The following is a 23561-nucleotide window of genomic DNA, read 5'->3' as shown; positions in this document are numbered from 1 at the left end:
TGCCGGGTGAAGATCCTGTCGGGTGGTAAGTCATTGTCACTATCACTGTCAAAACAGTCATTGGGGATTGGTCCTATCAGTTCATTACCTAGATCCATGTAAAAATGTCGGTCATCAACCGCCATTCCAATAATGTCGCCTGCGCCCTAAGGTAAGGTAAGATCGCTGTTATTCATCAATATTGGAATGGTGTTGTGTTCTACATTGACTAATTGAGTTTAGCCCCAACCCCTGCTGTTGGAGATGGGCATTGAGGTGTGCATATGCGTCAGGATTTTGCAGTTTCTGTCCGCTTTAAATTTTTTAATTCAAGTGGGAATAGTCGGTCCGTCCTGGGATGGTGACCTCCTCTCCAATTTGAACTTCAACTGCATACAGCAGCAATTGGGCTGACCGAAATGCTTTTTCTGAATCTCAAAGTCCATGGGATTACCCCCTAGTTGGGACCAGGTTTTGTAATTTATCAGGTCCAAATTAATGGCAAAACTATTGAGAATGTCACTGTCTAAATAGAACGCAGCAGGGACATCTCGCACGACCCAACAAGTATGCACTATGCTTTTGTTTCCTATAGAAAGTTTGAGCATACACCTGCTAGGCAGGAGATGTTTGGAATTGGGAGTTTCCAGGCCATTTCCCACTTGTTGATCAATTTAAATGTGGGAATGGCTGGATCTTTTGGGAACTGCCTGAACGTGGCTTCTCTGATGAAGCTCTTACCATTGTTCACACACACTTGGGTGAGAACAAATTCCTTCCCCTCATTTAACTGAATAGGGATGAATAACTGTTCTCTAATTTTCTGAATATCAGCTAAGTCTTGAGCTGGTTTCTCATCACTTGTGGCTATAGAATTGGAATTTTCAGATTGTGAATTGGTATAACATTTCAAGGTATTTCCTTCCAGTGTGGAATGCCACTTGAAACTGGAAGGAAGGTTGATTTTCAGGAATGGAGAGGAGTTCCCTTCACCAGTTTGTTGTCCTACAGCAATTACTGTCACGTCAGGTATTTGATTGTTCTGGAAATTAAACTCAATATGATCAGGTTTTTGTTAAACCATGTGGCATGTGCCATTTAAACTAACATGGTTGACACTCCGTTTTAATTTTATTGGTCTGTTAGTCTGAGTCCAGAGGACCTTGTACACACAGTCTATTAGGGGGGACAACCTACGCAGGATGTCATTCCCTAGTAGACAGGGATGGCCCTCTGGAGTCACGACTATGACCGGGTGTTTCACTTTGTGTCGCCTAATTTTTATTTCCAAATCTGCAGTCCCCTCGACAGGAATCTAATTCCCATCGAAGTTCTGGAGTTGTCCAGGAAGAGGTGTGAGAGGGATCTGGTATCTTTCCCCCCTTCCTGAATTTAGCTGTTCAAAGGTACTTTTTGACAGAAGGGTGGCTTGGGATACAGTGTCCACCAGTGCCAAAAATGTACCTTGCCCTTTCACTTGGACCGGGCCATAAAATCTACCCTCTTTCTCCTCCAATGGGCAAAGGTAATGTGCATTTTGGGCAAGCTGGGTGGTCAATTTCCTTATTTTTTACTCCAACACAGGGGTAGTTTGGGCATAATTATGTGTTGGAGTTTGTGGATCTAAAAGAAATATTTTACATTCTGGTATTTGGGGAGTTTCGGGCTCCCCTATTTCTGATTCTGGGGTACCCTCTGGTCCCCCTTTTGTGGAGGCAATCAACAGAATTGGTTTGTGAGGTTTAAGATCCCTCTGTTACTATTGGGGTTCCTGGATGCTCTTTCTGGGGTTCAAGGATGGGCGATTCTGACTCAGTCCCCGCGCTCACCCAGTCTTCATTTAGATCTCTTGGGACCCATTTTCTTTGGGAGGAGTTCCCCCGTCCCTGAAGGAGATCTTTTTCCCAAAATCCTCTAAGGATTCTTCACCTTCAAATTGGAGGACACGAACTCCCTCCACAAAATGGGCCTTTTTGAGTTCTCTTTCTCCTACCCACCCTCTGTTCCTTGGGTTGCAGATTTTTGGGGGCAGGATATTTTTGTTCTGGTTCCTGGTGTCCAGGGGATTTTCACAAGTCAGGAAGGAAGCTTCCTCTAGGGCTTTACACCTCCCTTCCCCATCATGCCTCCTCCTCTGGAACCAGTGAGTTGTCAGGGTTCTCTCCCCCGTCATTGTTCTGGGATACCAGACCCTTGGTTTGTGGGGTTCTGAGCCGCCACGTTCATCTGAGGGTTCTGTTGAGCCCTCAACATGCGACCCAGATCCTGGGTTAGGTTCTGGAACTGGCGCTCCACTGGGGACACCCGTTCCGGCTGGTATGGGGGTCTTTGTTCAAATCTAGGTGGATCACAGGAAGGGTTACTATCCCTTTTCCCATAGTACTCTGGATATTGTGAATTTTGGTAGCCCTCCACCCTTGGCCTCTCCTATCCACCAGATTGTGTTGTCTGGGTTCCTGAAATCGGGGAATGAAAGGAGGTTTGTCCTGCAGGTTGGGGTTTTGTGAGTATCGGGGGAAGAAACTTAACCCAGTATTTGGGGAATTACTGCCCTCCTGGGGGAAGGTAGGAGGGAAATTTCCCGGGGTAGTACTTACCTGATTGGATCCCCCCCTTGGGGTGGGGGGAGTTCATACGTACCACAAGATTGGTCGGTTGCCCTTGTATCGGGGACTGATATAATGAGGGGAGTTAGCGGTCCCATTGGTGGGATTACCTCCGTGACTGCCACCTGTTTGTGATTGGCCTGAAGGCCTTCTAGGTCTCTGATTTTGTGTAGGTACATTTTTAGGCGCCACCATCTCTAGGTATAAAATGGGGGCAACCTTCACCTCCGCCACCTTAGCCGCAGCAGGGGTGTTGGCTGGTTTGGGGTTCTTGGCCAGAATTTTATTTTCTGCAGGTTTTTGGACCTCATAAAAGTGGGTCGCCTGCTCTATGACCCAGTCCAGAGGTCTTTTGTCATGGAAATCCCTCACCAGCTGGGTCATAATATACTTTGGGATTGCATGAATGAAGGTGGTTATAAACTCCCAGCTGTCCGTGTGCACCCTCCTAGTGGCTTGTACAAAGGCGCGTTTGAGCTCCTGCACAAATTCTCATGGGGCCTGATCTTACCCGCACTGCAGATTGTAGGCCGCTTTGCGAGCCTCCTGGGGGTTTCTGTGGGCGGAAAAGTGTTTCAAGATGGCCGCCCTGTAGGTGGACCATCTTGAATGGTTCTGGTCCTTCAGTCCAGCAAAGAAGCTGCAGTACTCAGGGGAGAAGGTCCATTTTACATACTCTATGCAGTTCTGGTTGTCTTTCAGATAAAAATTGTCCATCTGCTCATAGAGTTCCAAGTGTTCCCAAACAGAATATTTTGTGTTTTATGGTATGGGGTTATGAAACTCCTAATGGCCGTAATCTGCCTAATGGGGTCTTTTGACATAACTCTTGAGTTTGTTTGCCTTCTTTGGCTTAGTCACCCAAGTCCAATCGCCCTCAGACTCAGAGGCGCTGCTATTTGAGGTCCCCTCATGATCATATAGGCCCTCTCAGATTCTCTGAGCTTGAGCGGGGCTCGCAGAATGGAGGGGCCTAGTTTCTCTATTCCTGTGGTGCTCAGGAGAGCAGTCTTCTGACTCTTCCCGGCTCCCAGGGTTGGCAGAGTATTCCCCCATTGTCCTAATTGGGCGTAGGTCTTCAGGATTCTCTTTTTGTGCATCATTTCACTTGGTTTTTCATCAATTTGAACCAACTGGTCCCTTGGAAGTTAGTATTTCTGTGGATCTAATTCCCTGACCCTCCCCTCATACGAGACTTGCTTGTCAGAGACATCAGCCTTAATGTTTGGGTATCTATACAGGGACGCCTGTTAATCCATTTCTGGGGGGGTGCTGACCTGTCAGTTCCATCATGCTTGGTCTATTAAATTCAGATGGCCTCATGGCTTCCGGCTCATGTGAACCGACAACCATGAAGTCAGCAGTACGCAAAGTGTTAGAGGGGTTTGAGTCCCTTAGTACAGAGGTCCTTATGCTGTGATCAGGGTTTGCCCTGTCCCTCTCTACCTGTTCAGGGTCTCTCCAGTTAGAATTAAATCTAGCACCCTCTTTCTCCAACCTTGCTAGTTTCTCCTTCTCAGCCCCTACTTCTTAATTACAAGAAAATATCTTAGCCTTTTGCTCAGCTATCAAGGTTTTACTGGCCTCTATGACCCGCTCTTGAGCTACCACCTGCTGGCGCAGCCCATCCTTCTGTTCAGAGAGGGCGAAATTTTCTCTCTGCGCTTCCTGTATGGTTTGAAAATGAGACCATTTCTGTTGCAGGAGACTCACAACAGAGTCTTTGGTTTGAGTGTTCTCTTCCAGAGCAACTTCTACCTATCTGGCGTGCTCCAGTAGATTCCCATACACTGTTTTGAGTTCATTTAGGTTTCTGGATGGCTAGCTCACTTCCTTGTAACTCTGTTTTTAACTTGCTTATTTCCTGGCCTAGGGTGTCTTTCTCCTGACTTAGGGCACTCCTCTGTTCAGCCAGGTCATCCCTTTGTTTCTTGATGGTATTGGATTTCTGGCGCTCTTGATCAAATTCTGCTTGAGAGTGGTGGTCTCTCATAATTAATTTATTATTTTCCTCTTTCAATTTCTCTATCTGATCTTGTAGGGTAACTATCTGCTCTGTGCAGGCTCTATTAAAATGCATTTGTTTCATTTAACTTCTGTTTACTCGCTTGCAGAGAGTCAACCTTTTCCTTACACTCCTCTTTCAATGCCTCTAATTGGGTCTCTTGATCTGCATTATTCTGCTTTTGGAGAGCCAAATCCTCTTTCGATTTTATGACATAATTTCCAGATTCTACCTTCAACTCTTGGCTCTTCTGTAATTTTTGTTTTACTAAATTTAGATCAGTCTGGATTTTATTGAATAGTTCAACTTGATTCTGCATAAGAGTTGTGTTTTCCTCATGCCTCTCCTGCATCACTCCCATGTGGAGATACATGTAGGCCGTGATTCTGGCAATTTTGATATGCCCCTCTTTAATTTTTGGGGTCATATATTCACTCAAAGCTTGGTGTAATAGGCCACCGTCCTGCCACGTGTCCTGGTACATGGCGGTGACCTTTTGTGGTATTTCTTGTAGCCAGGCTTTTTCATCCTGTTCTGGCCACTCCCCTCTGACAAATAGCGGGTGCAGAAGGTGCTCCCTAGCCATATTGATTTCTACTACAGTCATTTTTGACATGTTTTTTCTTTATTTATTTATGTAAGGGTAACCTGTATTCTATTGCTTTTCTGTCTATTTTGGGGTTGATTTTAGTTTTACCTTTAGACACAGACCAGAGTATTTGTTTTTGCGAGGCGCTTGTACAGTGTAACACAGTATTCCAAACAAACAAAGTATCACTACCCTGCAGGTTAGTCTGCTGTGCTAGACTGCACGGCTGGTAACCAAACTCAATCCCGGACTGCAGCCCCCAAATTTGTTAAGGATTTCAAGCAGGCGACACACACCTTGGTCTCGGCCTAGTATGTAGCACACAACTGAGATGCCTTTCTCCTTATTCCATGCAGATTCAATTTGAGATGGTACACAACTTGTATCGCACCCCCTTTTCAAATACCCTGGGTCACAATGGACCATGAACCAGGCTGGTTGGTAAAATGCAATATTTATTTATTTTAAAAGTCAAAAAAATCATACCATTTTTAATATGGGGCAGCAATCACCAATGGGGTTATAATTACAATGAGTATGTAAGCAATACACTTGGTTTAAACTACTAGTGGAACATATACAAAACACCAGGGAATAGGAGCACTTTTTGATTTAGGAAAGATGGCACCCGAGTTAGGATTTCCCCCTGCAATGTTTCCTCAACCCACTAATAATTGAATTCTCAATGGTTAGAAAGACACAGCAGGTAATCAGGAATAAGAGGCAAAAGACAGAATACAAATCTGACGTTCCTTCACCAAATAAGAGTGGAAAACTGATTTTAAACCCCTTGCAATGTTATGAAATGACACTCGGAAATGGACCAAAAAATGTGCGGTTAAATTATAATATACATATGTTTTATCACAATAGCATGTATGTTATGTCACTGGCAATCACAAGGCAATGGATCAGCAAAAGGCATACAATTCGAAAACGAGTGGAAAGTTTAGGGCATTCTGCAGCCAAATAACACGTTGGAAACTGCAATTTACCCAATTCCCGCTTTAAATTACCCAAACGGTTTTTAATAAAAATGGGTGACATACTCTGATTTGGAGTGCGGTTTTTAGGCTGGGGGATAGACATATATCACAGGTACAACATAGAGGAGAAAATAGGTCTCTAGCTGGTGAATTGAGAGAGATTTGGAAGGTAGAGTGAGGTTCGTTTTTAGGAAAATATAGCAGTGAAAAAGAGAAAATCGGTTAGAAAAGAGGAACGCCACCCGTGAATATAAAAGTTACGCTGTCGTTGTAACCCTTCACGCAGTGAGTGTACCCCTTTTCTTTAGGGAACATTATATTTATTTAAACACAGTATCGCTAATGGCTTATAATCTATGCAAGACAGAAATGAAGAGAAAAGTGACGCTAACGGTTGGAGATCAAGGGCAAGAACACAGAGAATTCTGACAGTTTTAACAAGTTATCAGGATAGGATGGCTTAGAGAGTGGGATCAGAACAAATGCAAGACAAGGTAGACTATGGATTTCTACGGGGGTAGGGATTATACTTACAGTCCGCTTTTAGTTTGGGATTTTGGACCGTCAATGGTTCTGGTCACTACACGGCAGCACGCCTGGCAAATGACAGCTGGGCAAAAGACAGAAGGGCGGTTTGGGTCACCGGATGGTAATTCTGGTCACTGGATGGCACAGGTACCTCTTGATGCAGTTAGTGGGCAGCAAGCCAGGCTGGCTCAGGTGCTTCCCAAAAGAATACCACAGGGTTCCCCTTTGGTTATTTGGGAATTTTTAGTGAAATTTCAGAATTGAGGGGGATAGGATCAGCGCTGCTTAGGTTTTGCAGTGGGCCCTGGAGTAGGGTCAGCAATGCTTTGGCCTTGTAGTTGGAATCTGGACTCAGCAGGATGAATGGAACAGGGAACGCTGATGTGGGAAAATCAGAAAGCGTGTGTGTCCAGAGTCTTGGCAGGGACTCTTATTTATAATGCCTAGTGACGTCATCAAAATATATGGTTGGGCAGGCTTAGCTAAACACACCTCTAACTGATGGGATTGGTCAGGGGTGCTAGTCTCCGTCTCGCTCTCAACTGGTTGGATTTCAAAGCAAGAGGGCAGATTAATGATGAGTGTACAATGTTCAAAAACCCTCCCACAGTTATTTTAGCTAACATCCGATTTTGCCACAAATGGTATATTTAGAGAGTTGAATTCTCTTAGCAAATTATATACACAGGTTGCATATTTTGTGTAGAGCATAGCACTCCAACTCTGCAATCTGTGAGACATTGTTTTGTCCGTTTAATACTTTTTAGCAATTTTGAATATGAAAGATTGAGCCTAAAATTCCATAACTTTATACACATGTCGATCATCATAAGGGATGTAACTATAAAAATATCACATTGGCATCATTGATATTTTTTTTATAATCTCCAATACTTTGCCATTTCTATTCCCAGGATGTCAGTGACTTCTACAAAGTCTCAAATTATAAAACACAAAATCACTTTTAAACTGCAAGATATTTACATTTTTACAAAGTCTTGCTGCAGAGATAAAACATCTTTACATTTTTATTCATAAATAGTCTTTGGAAGCAAATGGCAGTCCATTGTCTGTCACTGGACCAGTTTTGTCTTTCTTCAGCTGCCAACTGTCCTTTCCTCCAGAGCAAGGTGGGGGGGGGGGGTTTCAGCTTGATTGAAGGTTTATTGCCCCTTCCCCACTTCACACTTCCTTGTCCTGGAAATTCCATTGTCGGTGGATTCAGCCTAGACTAGATTCTGTCCAACCTAATAATTATCACCGAGGTGTTAGTATCTGCTGAGAGAGCCCCCTTTTGTTTCTGTCATCCTCTCAGCAGAAAACCTGTCTTGGGCTGATCCCTCCCCCCATGCAGCCACTGAAGTTTAATTTAAATGTATTTATTTTTGTTCTGAATTGGAAGGAAACCATTTCATACATTGTATTTTCACAGTACAATCCCCTTTCACATTGCTAGGCAAGAAGAAGTTTTTGTTCAACACAGTATTCTCCAACAAGCATTTTACCATGTGTGTTGAAAAGCTGGCATTTCTTTTTAAATTCGGTTTTGCATCTCCCTGTGGATTCCCACACTGTCTTGCAACTATAGTTATTTTTCTTGTATGCAGGAGTTTTCTTTGAAGCACAGATGTATTTTTTTTTATTGTATCACTAGTTTGATTCAAAAGAAAGAAAAACTTTTTGTTACATTTACAATTCCAAATCCTTCCTTCGTTATTGAGTTAAAAAATGTCACTCCATGTTGTTTAACTTCAGGGCATCCATAAAGTTTATTATTGCACAAGTCAACTGAGTGTTGGATCCTGCAATCAGGTAACACCACCATGCGTCCATGTTTCCCGACAAGGGTGCGAAGCGTGCTAGATGTAGACTACGCTGTGCTGAGATTGCTTCGCAATCCAGAATTAGATGCTTTACAGATTCTGACCCATGCTTACAGAACCGACACTGAGCCATCTGTACAAGCGGATCGCGCCTCAGCAGCTGTATTTCCCTTGTTTTATATAGGTTGAGTCGCAGTCGCTGGAACATGTTCTGATGATAGCATGATGGAAGTTTCTCCAAGGATTTGGGGATTGCGTCAAGATTGTTTAAAGCGCTTCGAAGGTCCAAAGAGGATCCCAGTTTGTTTCGGCATTCTTCATTTCTTATCCAATTTTGTAGTCGGATTTTCTTTTTTGCAACTTGAGGTCGTAATAGTACTGTCTCAAAAGAGACGTCAGCATTGTCTAATAAGAGAAGTCGTTTTTTTCTCCGACTCCTTCAATAAAAGGGCAGATGGGTACTCTGGTGCTGATTGTAAAATTTCGTATGGTTTTACCACTATATCCAGGCGCATTTTCCTTAAGATGGAAATTGATTTCCACAAAACGGATCCGTAAAGGGACTCAATACATAACTCGTAGCGTACCGCTGCCATTGGAGAGCTATTTGGTAATCTCAAGACTTTGCGCCAGAATTTCCCTTCAAGCTTGTCCCACAGATCTTGTGGCATGTTCCAGCTGGTTTCGCATCCAAAGGTTATCGCAGGAACTACCTTTTGAAGGTAGAATGTCAGGACTGGCTTCAAGCTAAATTTTCCATATGCTGCATGCAGTTTTGCCCCTTGCAGTGCAAACATTTTCATACGGGCCACCAAGTCTTGTGACCAATCCCACTCTCGTATTGAGGTATTAAACAAGACACCTAAGTATCTAATACTCTCTGTTGTCTCGAAGTTCATTGTTTATCTTCCAGGCAAATTTGCTTGATCTCTTTAGTTTGCTTTGACCAACCACGACAATTTTTGACTTTTTGATATTGATTCGTAGGTCATTTTGCATACAGTAATGTTTTAGCGCGTTCAGCAATCGCTGCAATCCAATTGGTGTGGAGTCCATAAGAATGATGTCATCGGCATAGATAGCCCAGCTTATCTTTTGCCCATTTACTAACGGGGGGAAGACCCTTAGATCGTTTAATGATAGTGGCAGGTCGGAGATGAAAAGCTTAAATAGTTGGGCTGCTAAGGGGCAACCTTGCTTCACTCCTCGTTTTGTAGGAATCTCATCAGATAATTCGCCTTGCTCATTTAGCCGAACTCTGATGGATGTCTTAGAGTGTAATGTAATCTGTGGTGACAGCAACTCGCTTGGACACTTCCAACTGTGAAGTTTCTTCCACAAAAGGTTACGGTTGATACTGTCGAATGCCTGACTCAGGTCAATAAATGCGATGTACAGTTTTCTTTTCTGCCTCAACGTGTCCAGTTTTAGGCAATTCAGAAGGACCAGATTAAGCTCAACCCCCACTCCTTTTGTAAAACCGGTTTGTTGTTGGTCAACCGCTGAGACCTCTTCGGCCCAACGTGCAAGTCGCTTCTGGAGAAACGAACCGAATACCTTTCCGATAGTATCCAAAAGGGCAATCGGGAGATAGTTGTTGGGATCATCCCGATTACCCTTTTTGAATATCGGTACGACTACTGCCTTAGACCAGGATTCAGGCAGTTTTCTTTCCAGTGCAATTGTTTCAAAAAGGATGCTCATCAGGTTGGCCCATTCCGAGCTGTAAGTTTTCAACATGACATTTGATGTACCATCGGGGCCAGCTGCCCTTGAGGACTTTAACTTCTGAATCGCTCGTTCAATATCTTTCGCTGCGTCTGCCACATTCCATCTTCCATCAGTTAGGGATAAAGGAGAGACCTCAATGCAGTTGTAGTCGTCAAATATATTCGTAAAATGCTCCACCCAGCTTGCCCCATTTACTCCATTTGACATTGAGTAAGTGTGTTTGACGCTACCAGTATTGATGATCTCCCATATATGCCTGCTATCTTTTTGCAGGATTAGTTTGAGCATCTGTTCGGCTTGGTCCTGTACCCGACTCAAATTAAAGGATTTCATCCAATTTCGGTAGCGCTGTCTTCGTTTTTGGATTTGCTTGCTGTCACTAGAGGAGATATCTTTTTTTAGGAGCCTTATGTCGTCCCGAAGTTTTTGCTTTTCTCGTCTTATTATTGGATTAAAAGTATGTTTTGCTTCAACATTGTTCCCCATTCTGGTTTTGCTCCTTACTATGAATTGATGTAGTAACGGTGTATAATTTATCCTCGAGGTATTTAAGTTTGCATTGGCAAAGCTAGTTTTCAACAGAGCCAACTGAGGTGCATTCAGGCGTAATCTGTTTGCTCCGTTGTTTATGGTGATCCTCTCTGAGTATTTTATCAAAGCTTTTTTTGGAGTTTTCAGCAAGTACAACATCAGGGCAGTTACTTGAGGTAAAAAGTTCCTGGATACCCAGATGTAATCGAGTGTCTTCATGGAATCGCCTCGCTTCCAGGTAAAACCTGGGGGATGTCTCCACGTGTACAACCATTCAGCATTGAGCAATCTCTAAGGGCCATCTCCTTGGACCATCGTACACCACGGTCCTGTATCTCAACATTGCTCATTGAGCCAGATCTTATACTTTTTATCGCTGGCCTGTTCACCCAGGCATAGTTAAAGTCCCCACATATTAGAATTATAGGATTATTATATGATGGTAAACATTCGTCAACTGCAGACACAACCACTGCAATGAATGTTGATTGTGAGATCATTGCAGGGTTCCAATAAATGTTGACTATCAATATCGCATGGCAGCAAGGATTTGTAGTCCTAGAATTTTGAATTGTTGTTACTTGTACAAACATGTTTGGATTCTTGGTCGATAGGATCATCCATTCATCGCTGTTTTTTATCATTGTTATCAAACCAGAGAAGGGGCGGCCGAATACATTCTTTCCAGCCGGGTTGAGAAGAACTGTATAGCCATCACACACCGGACATTCACGCAGCCATGTTTCTTGTAGACATATTATAGAGATTTGGTCTGCTAATTTCCATTTTCCATCAAATGGGTGGGAAAAGCCTCAGGTGTTCCATGATAATAACTGATTATTGCCATCCGAACGATCTACGCTGAGCTATTGACCAGATTGACTGTCAGCCTTTGGGCATGGTGAGCGCTTTATCCTCATCTGAGCCCACAGATCTTTTCTCCGTTTTTCATTCTCGGTTTGTTCCACAAACGGGGAGGATGTGCTTTCTTCGTCATGGTCGTCAACACTCAATACTTCAAAACCGAAGAACAGAAAGTCGTCAGCAGCATCCTTTACTGCTAACCTTAGCGTTCTGGATTTGAGATGTAAGTTGACCCAATCCAGATGGTCCTCAGACATATACTCAACTACCGCTATGTCATCTGATTTGGTAGCTCGCAGAGTTGGGATGCACTGTAGAAGTTTTAATATGTTCCGTCGGTTCAGATTTACCTCTTTTTCCTCTGGCAAAGCATTTTTTATTTGTATTTTCCATGGACCTTTGTCAGTTGAGGCATTTGATTTTATAGTCTTCATTTTGAAACCTCTGTCCTGTTTTTCGGCTTGCGCTCTTGTTAATTTCGGATTTAATTTGCCACACATGGCATTTAGATGAGCAGAATCAACTGGCAATTTACTAATCGGGTCATTTTTTTCCTTATTTGTGGGCAGAGGTAGGAACATCTTTATTTTTTTTTTGATTGCTGTATCACTTACTTGTGATGGGATCACACTTGGAGCATCCAAACGGGGCTGAGAATCATTGGCCTTACCCAAGACACCTGATAAAACTTCCTCCGTGGAAACAGCAGCTGCATTTGCCTCTTCATCATCAATCGAGTATGTTGAAAATTCACATAAGTTGATGGATGGCTCAGATGTTTCGTCGTCGTCACACTCTGAACTTGCCCTTGCTCTCTTTAGGCAGTGATGAGGTGCCGTCAATGTTTCAGCTTCGTGTTTGGAATTACTTGGAGCCTCCGTTGACTTTACAGAACGGGGAAACATGGACGGATGAGGTGGCGTTGAAAGATTCCGTATGAATTTTTTTCTGCCCGTTGTACGAGCACATTTGGCTACTTGCCTCTGGTTCGGGCATGTCACGGATTTTCTTTTTTTCACCGCTCTTTTTTTTCAGGGGTTGGTTTTAACTCACTTTCTCTGTCGTTGTGGACTTGTTGAATATCCCAAACGAAAGTATCTCTGTTAGATTGCCTGAGACAACTTTCACCGCCCCTTGCACTAGTGGCCAACCCCCAAGTGTTTCTCCGTCTCCGGCGTTGCTGCCGGCTCAGTGCCATTACTGGTATGGCCGGGCGCTTCCTGCTGGAGCAAGGAGGTGTTCTGATCACGAGGCATTGGGCTCTTACTTGCTTCACTTGTCTTCGTGCCCATGTCCCGTACTACAAGGACGTTCTTTACGGTTTCCGTTTGCCCATCAACTGGACACACTGGGACCGTACTATGGCCACTCAATCCTGTAGGCACAAGGGAGGATTTTGGGACTGGACCAGGCTTTCCAGTTGCTACTTCTGGCCTTGGTATTTTCCTGGGCAGGTCATCAAACCCTCCGCTTCCCATTCGTGTTTTTGTTGGAATATTATGACGCATCCATTTTGTGCACTCAATTACTGCGTCAGTTAGGGACGATTTATCTCCATTTGCCTGCCGAGCAAGATCGCATAATCTGCTTTGCCGTTTTAAGGATGTCTCGGCTTCGCTATCGAGTCTGTGAACGATAGCTTGCGAAAAGGATTCAAGCGTTGAGATCTTTGCGTTTACAGCAGCCAAAAGACATCTGGTCACGCACGGCGTCATGCAGAGATTCATACAGTTTCATAAATGGCAGTAAGGCAATCGATGTTGCAGCCAAAACATTATTATGTATTTGAATTCCTGCTGCCGTGGATAGGGAGGTTTTAGAGGGATGCTCAAGTCTTTCTTCGTCTACAGCCACCTGTTTCACTCTGGCGGAGGCACTCTTTTCCTTTGGCAGGCCAGCCAGCTTCGAATTACTCATTACGGCCCTCGTCTCTACGTCCTTAGTGCCTAAAGACTCCAAATTTCCATAAGATCTTTGATGTGTGGAGTTGTTCAAGACTGACGTCGATCCCTCAGATCTATTTGATAAATTACAAGGTAAGTTCCCTAATAAGTTGTAATCGGCAGCTTCCTTTCTGTTTGTGTGTGCCGTTTGATTTTGCCGAAAACTGTCATTTAGACGTTCATAGGTTGCCAAAAAGTCAGCCTTTAACCTTGCAGCCAACCTCGCTTCACGCCCTGAGATTTCGGTAGAGGCAGTATCAATCAATGTCATTCTTTTGGAAGTATCCTGCAACTTTTGGAGCGGCACGGTGTGTAAGGCATTTGTTGCATCTGTTTCAGGTAGAGCCATTTGGCTTTTTCCTCAACTGAAGCCTTTTCAACTGCACTTAGAGTCGGCAAGGAATCGGTACCCTTCCCCCCCCCAGATTTTGTTTCATAAGTCGATTTGAGACTGCCAGCCTTCTTTGTGCCATACGCTGTTAGTGGCACCAGCGTGTTTTTTTTTGCATTAGAAGGCATTGGAGAAGAGGATGCAAGCTGCACTCCAAGGCATCGGTTTTCAACCGGGGGGGAGAGGGGAGCAACAGCACTTTTGTCTGAGATAGGACGTTTGGAATGTTGATTGCCAAGAGGTCGGAATCAGTTAATTCAAAGGGGGAAATTAGGGCGACCTCACTGGCATCAATGTACACTGAAGGCTAAAATAAAGTATCCAGGTCGACTGGGCGGCTTTCAGAGCTTTCAGAACACACACGTTGATGAATTAAACTGCAATCCTTTCCAGTGTGTATATCCCCCATGAAAGGGGGACCCAGAGCTGTCTGGGACAAGGAGGCTAGCGAAGGCACTATGCCTCTCAACAGACGACTAGCAGCCTCCAAGTCACCCATAATGTCTGTATTGTCAATAAAAAAAACAGAGTCATTTTGAACAGACAAGTCGACCAGGCTTAGCTCCTTAGATAGTCTCTGAGGCAGCTTCCTTCGGGATAGCAATGATTTATGCCGAGTCTCCGGGCCCTCCTTCGTAGTCACAGTCACCATTTTGCGCAGCTTAACACAGCAGCTCAGGCTGTTAACGGAGGCGCCCTGGCGTGCAGGCGGCGCTGGTGGATGTGCGGCGCACTGCGGAAGACTGAACTCGTCTCCGAACTCCGCTCCACGCTTGCACGTAGTTTTTGTAGGCTGGTCCAAGGAGTTAAAGGAACAGCAGCGCCGAAACAAGAATAGTAGCAGCAGCTCCTCACTGGGGTCCAAACACAGGGAGTTCTGCGGGAGAGTGAACTTGTCTCCGAACTCCGCTCCGCGCTTGCACGTAGTTTTTGTAGGCTGGTCCAAGGAGTTAAAGGAACAGCAGCGCCGAAACAAGAGCAGCAGCAGCAGCTCCTCACATGGGTCCAAACACAGGGAGTTCTGCGGGAGACTGAACTCGTCTCCGAACTCCGCGCTGCGCTCCGCGCTTGCACGTAGTTTTTGTAGGCTGGTCCAAGGAGTTAAAAGAACAGCCGCGTCGAAACAATAACAGTAGCAGCAGCTCCTCACAGGGGTCCAAACACAGGGAGTTCTGCGGGGGACTGAACTCGTCTCCAAACTCCGCGCCAGATGTATTGAAATTTACATGGCTCCGATAGCTGGAGTTTCTTTGAACAACTGAGCTTTGATACTTTGTGATAAAAATTAATGTGTTTTCCCATGCGGGTAAAAGTGGAGTTCCTTGTTGATTTTTCTCAGAGTTGGTTTGACAGGGCCTGTTATTCAGAAATCATGCCTGGTTTTGCTGAAGCACAATGAAATCTAGTGGTTTAGGCAGGGCCTTATTAATCGGTGGTTTAAGGAAGAACAGATGGAATAGCGAACAAGTTTCCCTTTTAATGGGGATTTTGGGCTTTCAGCAAAGCAGTGCTGCCTTTTCACTTTATTCTATTTGTATATGTCAGAAAACACTGGCACGCTCCCTTCGTGTATCCCCTGGTTCCATCCTGCCCAATGTGTGCTTGGCAAGAAGGTGCAGCCTCCTTTTTGTTGCTGCAAAACGCAGTTTTGAGGCCATGGTGCTCACAGGAGCCAGCGCACCCATTTTGCGGTTTATGCGCAAATGCAGCTTGGTTTTGGCGAAATTCTGTTCAGTGGGTCAATGTAGCCCACAACGCAACCAGTTTTTAAGGTAGATCGTCGACCATAATTATTTGTAAATGTTTATATTTCCACGTATTAACTCATAGATGCTTTCTACTCCGGTCGGGAATCGGAATTGGTCACATAAAACCTCCCTTTGATGTTGTAATATCTTGTTAAAAGTGTGAAATGTCAGCTTCAGAGATTTCTGGGTATTTCAGCAAGCGTTTTATTGGGGACAAGCAACCACTCTTGCAACCTACAAAAGTTAGACAATGGGAAATTAACTGCTTCTTCACACACTAGCACTATAAATTGGATTAGAAGTGCGCGTGATACATTTCCATTGCAAAGAATAGCTTTCACAAAGATGAACAGTTTAAAATTGTTTCTGCTTTTACGTGAGTCACTTTAAGGCTGGTAACGGTTACATGCAAGGATTTAAGAGTGAACCTGAACGCCAAGCTTCACTCACCAGCTCCAGGAACACTGCAGTTGCGGGGGCTGCTTTAACTTTCCCACTTCCTCTTCTACTATGGCTTTAGGATCACTTGGGACTCACACCCCTCTGCAGCATGGGTGTCTCTGGTCCAACCACACCAACTAGGAGTATCTTTCATTCCTTGCTTCCTTGGCTTGCGTCTTGCCACGTGGCTCGGGCTTCAGCACCGTCACGGCTCTGCAATTACAATCACTAGGCGCACATGGGAAGTCCTTCACTTTGAGCACGTCTCCCTCAGTGCAGGTACGGCAATACAGGGTATGTGAACACAGGACCCTCTTAGAACTTGCAGGTGAACTTGCAGGTGAAACCTGCTTTCTCCACGTCCCGGCGTCCCTTAAGTGATCACACTTCCTCATGAACTGCCAGCTCGTGCTTTTCTCCTTTTGCTACTACTGCCGTCCTGCCAGCCTTCCAGCTCCTTCCCCAGCTCCTTTTCCTGCAGCCTTTTAGGCCTCTTATGTGGGGCAATTGATTTCAGGTGCAGGCCAATATTGTTCATTGCCTGACCTTTATTCTACGTGCCTCTTTAGCCCTATTCTTCGTCTGTCCCTATGGGATTCTGGGACATGTAGTTAATTTTAGTCAAATTTGGTTTTTCTTATTCTGGTATATTTTTAAGCGTAGTTTGAATTCCCTTAATATGTTTAAAAGAGGGATTGTAGGTCTCAACTTTATTAGAGGAAGATCATGTGGAGAAAATAATACTTTTGCTATTCCTTGTAGTGTACCTTTGGTATTGAGTAGGGCATTTGATTTTAGGATCAAAATAATGCTCTCTTTTAACATAATAGGTTAGGTGTTACAACCTTAGGTTTTACCACCTTAGTTTTAAACGGAGGTTGAGAAATATTAAAATGACAGTAAGCCATAACCTCTTTCAGCATAGTGGTCAGAATACCACCTTCAGAGGGACATCTCCTTGCTTCCCTGGGCCCTGTCTCCACCCGGGTGTTCCTCCTGCAGTACACCACCCCGAGGGTTGGGATCAGGAAGCGTCTGCCTTCCTCTTGCCACCTGGGAGCAGACTTTAGGCAGGGTTTTATTGAGGAATCCGCAGGATTCTTCACACAATCTATATCGATTACCCTTCTCTGCAAGCCAAACAAAAACATCAACCATAATTCGAATCTACGGATGCTTGGGGCCAGATTGATTCCCAAGTAGCCTCGTTCCCAAGAGGGCGAAGTTTTCACCAGATAAAACATTAGTACTTGGGACAGTTCCAAAGGTGCCAGTTAGTCCCGGCTATGGGTGTGTACTCATTACAATCCCACTGTTAGGTACCCATCCATGGCACCCAGATCTTCCCAAGACATACTTGGCCATCTTCACATCCCTAGAAACCAGTGGAGGAATACAGTAGAGTTTCTTGGCGCCCCAAAGTGGGTGACGTTTGGGCAAACATACCCTTGCTCGAAATAATTGTGCTACTTCCACTCACCCCAGGACAGATGTATTACTGAGGATTTGGGGCACAGCCCACCAGCGTTGTTGGGCTAACGCACAGGATGGAAAGGCGTCCTGCTTTCTTGGGTTGTAACGGCTGCTCAGCCTGAGGCTGTCTCACTGTTTTAGGAGCACAGTTTTCACTAGGTGCAGTGTCCAAGGATTGGCACACGGAGTGGTACCCCATGGCCCCAGGCAAGGTACTGGCGAACTCCGCCTGTGAATCCTCTCCTCCCCTCACATCCCCTTGGCCTCAATCAAGACCAAAAGCAGTTTTTTATAACTGCTAGTTTGGAAAGCACTCGTGCACAGGAGCAACCTCGAACAGGAACTTCTTGTCTGGTGGTACGGCAGAGAGGTGACATCTATAGGCAAAGATCTTACGGGCCCTAAGGGGGTTTAGTTGAATGAAATAACTAGCACCCGAGAGTGATAACAAGTTCTCACTCCAGGTGTTGCCAACGGAGCTAGGGGAAGTCCTATCCACAGTAATTCCAGTCATTGCATCTGTCTCCATGTCCATTAGATCCGTAGCTAGAAGTCTGTTAGCTGGCAAAAAAGGGTTAGGAATAGGGATCAGTGCAGGCAGAGACTCAAGGTTCGTGGACAGATTCACAAGAAGGGATGGATTCACAAGAGGTGGCCTGGGTGTGGGGCCAAAACCATTAAGTCTGCGACTAGGGGAAGGAAGATTGACTGAAAGTGGACAATATCAATGAATGCCCGGGTCGGGAGCCAGGCAGGTACTTCCAAAAGCAGGCCATGATGGCAGACCAGAGGAGGCAAGAGCATCCAGGTGAAAATCTAACAAATCGCTACCCCCGGTGAGTTTGTCTACGCCCATAGATGGTTTCTCAACTCTGCTGCCGAAAGCAGCAGAGAGAACCGGGACGGCCATGCGATTAGGGTACCTGCAGTGAAGGGCGGATTTTTATACTGCACTGGTGCGTCTTGTTCCGTGCTAAGGGTTTCCACATAGACCTTATTAAAGGGGGGGCCATAGTCATGATCACAGTCCCGAGTAGGGAATGCCCCCCTTTACGGCCAGCGGGGCTACCAAGGTTCTCGCAAGTGTCTGCCTCTTTCCTCTCTCCAAGATACATAAGGTGTCTATAATGACTGCATCAGGGCCCCTTGCAAATTCAATGGCGGCAGCCTCGGCACCTCCTCCTCCCTGTGACAGATTATGGTCCACCAACCTTCTTCGGACCGCCACAACTCTATTTGGTTACGGGACCATATTATCTTGTAATTTAGAAAGAAGGGCGGACTTGCAAAGAAAAAGGGTAGGGGCCATAAAAGGTCATCCATTGCAGTGATGTCAACCCAACCTCACAAGCACAAGAGACTCAGGGCAGCGTTCTCAGCTTAGGTCCAATTATTGAGGGTCTACACTGCCCATCTTTTGCGGAACACCCAGTGGGAGTGCAATACCCTCACGCCCTTTCTCCCTCGTGCCCTTTCTCCCTCGGCCCTTTCTCCCTCGCAGGCTTCAGCCCTGGCGGGCCACACAGCAGCAGTTATGGGAGGGGGGCATGGGCAAGAGGTATTGCATCCCTCCAAGGACCAGCAGGACTAGTGGGAGCATAACACCCTTGCGCCCTTTGTACCTCTGGGGCTTGGTGAGCCATTGTGTCAGAGGGCGACAGTCCTGTCTCCTGGATAGGATAAAACCAGATCAATCCTGAAAACTATGGATTTTCCCTCCTTCTCAGTGAAAATCGTATTGTATTGTACTTGTCATTTATATAACGCCTTCTACCATTATTATAAGTGCTGGTAGTGTGAACTCCCTTGGAGGGCTGATGGGCCAGAGTGTTGGAGATCGAGGAGTTCAAATGCGTGTGTGCATTCGACCACGATAATGCTTAGCAGGACTGGCCAGACTCCGGTAGAAACAACCCACAAACATTAGGCATGTGTGTGGGTATTGAGGGGGATTGCGTGAGCGCTAGAGATTCGCTATGTGTCCAGCGGGCCCGAATTTGGCATAGGTCTTCGGTGCATACTGATTCAGGGCTGTTGAGGTATAGTCTGTTGTAGGTAGGCTTACAAGCACTAAGTATCCAGCTATCCCGAATGTTGTCATAGGTCGTAGCTTCATTCTACTGTGAGTGGAAGGCTAGCCACCGTAGTGGTGCGTTTACACGTACCAAGAGCACCGATGGAGATTATCATTGCTGTGTTTTGTCCCAGTATGGGGAAAAAAGACCCGCTAACTCGTAGACTCTTCTATGAACCATGTCGGGGGGGGCTATCCTCCGGTATTCTTAGCGCAATAGACTGGATGACCTAGTATATCTACTAGGCCGCTGCCGTATAGTTTTAGGATAGAATTATTTAGGCACCATGGGCAGGTATAATCTTACTGGATATCCTTGTGTAACACAGTTCCTGCCCAGCAATGCATTTAAGTACAACACATTCCCACCTCAGTAATCCATCTGAATATGGCACATTTCTTACCTCCATAATTCGAGTATGGCACGTTTCCTACCCCCACTATCCATCTGAATAAGGCACATTTCTTACCCCCATAATTCGAGTTTGCCACATTTCCTACCCCCAAAATCTTTCTGAATATGGCACATTTCTTACCTCCATAATTCGAGTACGGCACATTTCCTACCCCCACTATCCATCTGAATACAGAACATTTCCTACCCCCAGAAGACATCTGAATACGGCCCATTTTCTACTTCCAAAATCCATTTAAATAAGGCACATTTCTTACCTCCATAATTCGAGTACGGCACATTTCCTACCCCCAATATCCATCTGAATACAGCACATTTCCTACCACCAGAATCCATCGGAATACGGCACATTTCCTGCCTCCAAAAATACAATTCTGGGCACCATATTTCCTACCCCAAACAATTCATCTAATCTAATATTTTGAGGGCTTTTAGAATACACAGAAGTGCGAAAATGCACCAGGATTCAAAACTCGCATTAGTGGGGGAAAAAGCACCTACATTTAAAACTCGCAGTAGTGGGAAAATGGACACAGGTTTAAAATGTACAGCAGTGCGAAAATGCACCCATATTCAAACTCACAGTAATAGCGAAAAAGCACTTACATCCAAAACTCATAGAAAGTGGGAAAATTATGTATTATAGAACACTGCAATTGGAGATGTAATGTTTTGAGATTGAAGATGAGTAAAAAAAACAAAGTTGGTTAAGACACAATAATAATACAAAAAATAAAAGTGGGAAAATTGACCCAGGTTTAAAATATACAGCAGTGGGAAAGCGCACCTAGATTGTATTTCACAATAGTGGGGGTGGGGGGAAAGCACCTAGATTGAAAAACTCACAGTAGTGGCAAAATTGACCAAAATGGAAAAGGATAGACCTGGGACCTCCACCACCATAAGAGTAACCTCATCAGTGTGCCCATTAAAATTGTACCACCTTTCCACCGTCCGCCTCAAGAAGGAGGTTAATACCTTCATGCACCCTCCTTTCCATCTTCAGGGGTTATTCCCCATCACGTTTCTTCATTCACAACACCCCGATGTTGTTCCTTTTTGCTCCTGATTCTCTGTCGTCTAACTTCAAGAGCACCTTCTCTTCCCTGGATGAGAGTTCCATCAACCTGGCATACATTTGCATCTCCAGCAAGTCTGCACTCAACTGATTATTCTAGAGGACTTCTATCATTCCTTCTACGGTCTCAATTCTGCCCCTCAGATCTGCTATTGAGGATTGTATATCACTTCAAGGGCCTTTATCTCTAATAAGATGCCCCCCTATATCTGCTTTGCTTGCTAAGTCTAATTGCGCCGCCATCATGGGCGAGGGACTGTTCCCACCTTCATCTTGCCCTCTCCTGTATCTCTGTACGGCTGAGATAGCTGTTAACATGCTGAACACCCTTCTTCTCATTCATTCTACATGACTCTCCAGCCCACCGGAATCTCTCCTTCACTTTATGTCTATAGGTGAGTTTCAATCCTCCCCGTGAACTGTGTCCGTATCGGCCCATCAAAGTGATTTTCTTTCAATAAGTAGGATTTGATATCCCCTCGAGTACGCTCCCCCAGAGGCACTTTCCTCAAATGGACCATCCAAGGGCGATCTTTTCCCAGCCCCTGCCTTGATCACAGGTCACCATAAACATTAAGACCACAATAAACATGGAACAGCCAAATCTCAAATTTCTTTTCCTGCTATGGCACCTACAGACAGAGCCCCTTACTCTTGAACATATATCCCCTTGAATGCATCCGTCACCTGCAGTGGGGCATACGTGTAGGTCTGGGCATCCTCCGCAATATTAGAGGCACTCGATCTGTCATCGGCTACTGCTGTTGTACTAGACAGCGCTTCCGAGGAGGCAACCCGCTGCTAAAAAGCCGGGGCAAGTAACCAGTGGGGCAAGGAGGACAGGAAGAGAGAGGGGCAGGCCACTGGCTGACAGATCACCAACAAAGTGTTAGGGGAAGAAAAGCAACACTTCTCCCTCGCACCGCCCCCTAGACATTTTGGAGCCAGGTAGGATGATGGGCCATGCAGGAACATTGCAACACAATAGGAGCAACAAGAAGGTGCAACGCACCAATGGCAGAACAGGAAACACCCAGGCAGGGACAAAAGGCACCCATGGTGTGAAATGCCGTTGGTGCCAGCCGAACCGGGGGCTGGACAAGCCCCCACAAAGGCAAACAGACCCCAGGGCTAGTTCCTGGGCAATAGAAGGAGCTGCCCAAGCAGCAAAAAAGTACAATCACTTTGGTACTCCGCATAGAGCACCAAACAAGTAGTCTGCGTACGCAGAATACTTTTTCTTTTCCCAAGAACCCTCCCACACGAATAAAAGGGAAAGAAGAAAAGAAAAGCAATAAAGGGCATCAAACGTCATGGGAAGAGGAAGGCGGCACAAGCCAGGGGGCGTAACCCTGGAACTCGTGCCCCAAAGTGTTCATTATGTATTATTGTGATGATTGTATATTATTTACGTAATGTGCAATACAAACCATGGCCTTTTATTGCCAACACTTACATAATGTTTGTTGTGGTACATGGTGGGGGGGGGCAATGGGGAACCGTCACCAACCTCTTGGGTCCACAGTTTATAAGCGCTGCAGCTCCTGTTCTGGTACCTTCCCCATCCAAAATATAACCTGCTTGCCTCCTCCTGAGTTCTGCAATTTAATTCATCTCCTTCAGGTCAGGATCACACAGTTCCTTTAACCCCACGGTCTGACGCTGACATGCCGCGCCTCACCACAGAATACCTCGCTGTATCTTCGGTTTAAGGCTCCAATTATCTTGTTCTCTTCCTTGCCTGCGGCTGCACTACGGAGATGCTGCTCCTGCTGTGGCCTTTCCGCCACTGAATTCGTGGCGGTGGCACTGCTACTCCAGGGAAGCTATCACAGGGCTTGTGTGCCCACATTGCCATAGTCTTGCTACTCCCACTGAGCCGGCACTCAGCTTGATGACGCGGCTTCTGCCAGAGCCCTTCCTCTAGTGGGCCATCAGCGAACACACGTGTTCCGTGTAGCTGGAGTCATGATCTCTCAGTGCCTGGGCAGTCCACCCCCGATCATACATCACCTGATCAGGCTTTAAACAATTGGGGCACTGATGGAACCGCAAAATATCGTCTCTTCTTTCCAAAGTGACAGGAGCTGTGTTCTAGGTGGCCACTATCGTCTGCGTCCCTGTCTCTTTCAATGCATATATTTTGAACAAAAAGGTAAATTGCTTTTGCTTTTAAGGCATAATAATTGGTTGGTATTTCCCACTTGAACAAACGGAGTGATCCTGGGTAAATAACCTTGTCTGCAAACCACAACCACAGACCTATGGTTAAACACACACCTCTGTGGTGTCACGTGCCCAGATACTTCCGGGTCACATGACACCCGGAAATAAAGGAATCACCGGAACTGGCGTT

General features: G+C 45.4%; 1 protein-coding gene across 1 annotated transcript in view; it reads left to right on the top strand.

Annotated features, from left to right (window-relative positions):
* LOC138568003 (NXPE family member 3-like) overlaps positions 1–23561 on the top strand; it is a 540599-nt gene that overhangs the window by 54707 nt on the left and 462331 nt on the right. The window lies entirely within an intron of this gene.

The sequence above is a fragment of the Ambystoma mexicanum genome, chromosome 1p, assembly GCF_040938575.1.
Source record: "Ambystoma mexicanum isolate Mex_15411 chromosome 1p, UKY_AmexF1_1, whole genome shotgun sequence".
Lineage (NCBI taxonomy): Eukaryota > Metazoa > Chordata > Amphibia > Caudata > Ambystomatidae > Ambystoma > Ambystoma mexicanum.
This window is presented reverse-complemented; position numbering and strand designations above follow the sequence as displayed.